Raw genomic sequence first — 2,421 nt, forward strand, 5'->3', positions numbered from 1 at the left:
TTTTCTTGGAGCTACTTGTATCGTAGGAGTCTTTTATTTTTTTGTTGTGTCACAATCATCCTTGCTGCACACCTATATAGAGAGACATGCACTCACCTTGATTTTGTCGAGCTTCACTTATATCTTTTGGTAGACAATTCAGCTCACATGTGCTTCACTTATATCTTTTGAGCTAGATACTTTTGCTCTATGTGCTTCACTTATATCTTTTAGAGCACATCGGTGCGTGGCTTGGTAGTTGATCTATGCTTTGAAAGTAGTCTCAAAAGGGGTAGTTATCCAAAGGGATACGAAAACTTCCACCTTCATGTGCATTGAATAGTTAGAGAAGTTTGATTCATCTCAATTAGTTTTGAGTTGTGGTTATGGTAATATTGAAGTCATGCTAGTAAGGTGTTGTGGATCTAGAAATACTTGTGTTGAAGTTAATGATTCCCGTAGCATGCACGTATGGTGAACCGCTATGTGATGAAGTCTGAGCATGATTAGTATATTGATTGTCATCCTTTGAGTGGCGGTCGGGATCACGAGATGGTTTATACCTACCAACCATTCCCCTAGGAGTATGCGTTGAATGCTTTGTTTCGATTACTAATAAAACTTTTGCAACAAGTATATGAGTTCTTCATGACTAATGTTGAGTCCATGGTTTAGATGCACTTTTACCTTCCACCATCACTATCTTCTTAGTGTCGTGCAACTTTCGCCGGTGCACAAAACCCACTATTAGCCTCCCTCAAAACAGCCACCATACCTACCTACTATGGCTTTTCAAAGTCATTCTGAGATATATTGCCATGCAACTACCACCATGACATGTGCCACCACGTCTACATTGCCATTGCATGATCATAAGATAGCTAGCGTGATGTTTCCATTAATGTCTATGCCATGCTAGATCATTGCCACGGTACACTACCGAAGGCATTCCATATAGTGTCATAGTTTCTCTAAGTTTTGAGTTGAAAGTGTGATGATCATCATTAATGGAGCATTGTCCCATGTGAGGAAATAAAATAGGCCAAAGAAGCCCACCAAAAAAACTAGGCCAAAGAGCGCACCAAATTAAAAAAAATGAGAGAAAAAGAGAGAAGGGACAATGCTACCACCTTTTCCACACTTGTGCATATTAAGCACCATGATCTTCATGATTGAGAGTCTCTCGTTTTGTCACCACCATATAGCTAGTGGGAAATTTTCCTTATATAACTTGGCTTGTATATTCCAATGATAGGCTTCCTCAAAATTGCCTTAGTTCTTCATGAGCAAGCAAGTTGGATGCACACCCACCAGTTTTCTTTAAGAGCTTTCACATACTCGTAGCTCTAGTGCATCATTTGTATGGCAATACCTACTCATTCACATTGATATCTATTGGTGAGCATCTCCACAGCTCATTGATATGCCTGGTTAATGTGACTATCTTCTCCTTTTTGTCTTGCAACCATGGCTCACGCTCATGTATTGCGTGATAGTTGAAAGGGTTTGAGAAAGTAAAGGTGTGAAACAATTACTTGGCCAATACCGGGGTTGTGCATGATTTAAATTCGTTGTGCAATGATGATAGAGCATAGCCAGACTATATGCTTTTGTAGGGATAACTTTCTTTTGGCCTTGTTATTTTGAAAGTTCATGATTACCTTGCTAGTTTGCTTGAACTATTATTGTTTCCACGTCAATAGAAAACTATTGTTTTGAATCTAATGGATCTGAACATTCACGTCACATAAGAAGAATTACAAAGGACACCTATGCTAGGTAGCATGAAATCATCAAAAATTCATTCTTTATCACTTCCCTACTCGAGGATGAGCAGGAGTTAAGCTTGGGGATGCTTGATACGTCTCAAACGTATCTATAATTTTTGATGGTTTCACGCTGTTATCTTGTCTTATTTGGATGTTTTATGTACCTTTTATACTTTTTTCGGACTAACTTATTAATTCAGTGCCAAGTGCTAGTTCCTGTTTTTTCCGTGTTTTTGACTCTTTTCAGATCTGATTTTGGAACGGAGTCCAAACGGAAGAAAAACCCCGAAATGATTTTGACTCTTTTCAGATCTGACCTAGATCCTTGGCCTATATATTCCCAAATATTCCGTAAAAAATCAGGGGAGCCTCGAAAATACTTTTCCGCCGCCGCAAGCTTCCATTTTCGCGAGATCTCATCGGTGACCCTTCTCGGCGCCTTGCCGGAGGGGACTTTGGAGTTGGAGGGCTTCTTCATCATCATCATCGCCCTTCCAATGACTCGTGAGTAGTTCACTTCAGACCTACGGGTCCGTAGTTAGTAGCTAGATGGCTTCTTCTCTCTCTTGGATCTTCAATACAAAGTTCTCCATGATCTTCATGGAGATCTATCCGATGTAATCTTCTTTGGCGGTGTGTTTGTCGAGATCCGATGAATTGTGGATTTGTGATC

This window comes from Hordeum vulgare, chromosome 7H (genome assembly GCF_904849725.1).
Source record: "Hordeum vulgare subsp. vulgare chromosome 7H, MorexV3_pseudomolecules_assembly, whole genome shotgun sequence".
NCBI classification, from domain to species: Eukaryota; Viridiplantae; Streptophyta; class Magnoliopsida; order Poales; family Poaceae; genus Hordeum; species Hordeum vulgare.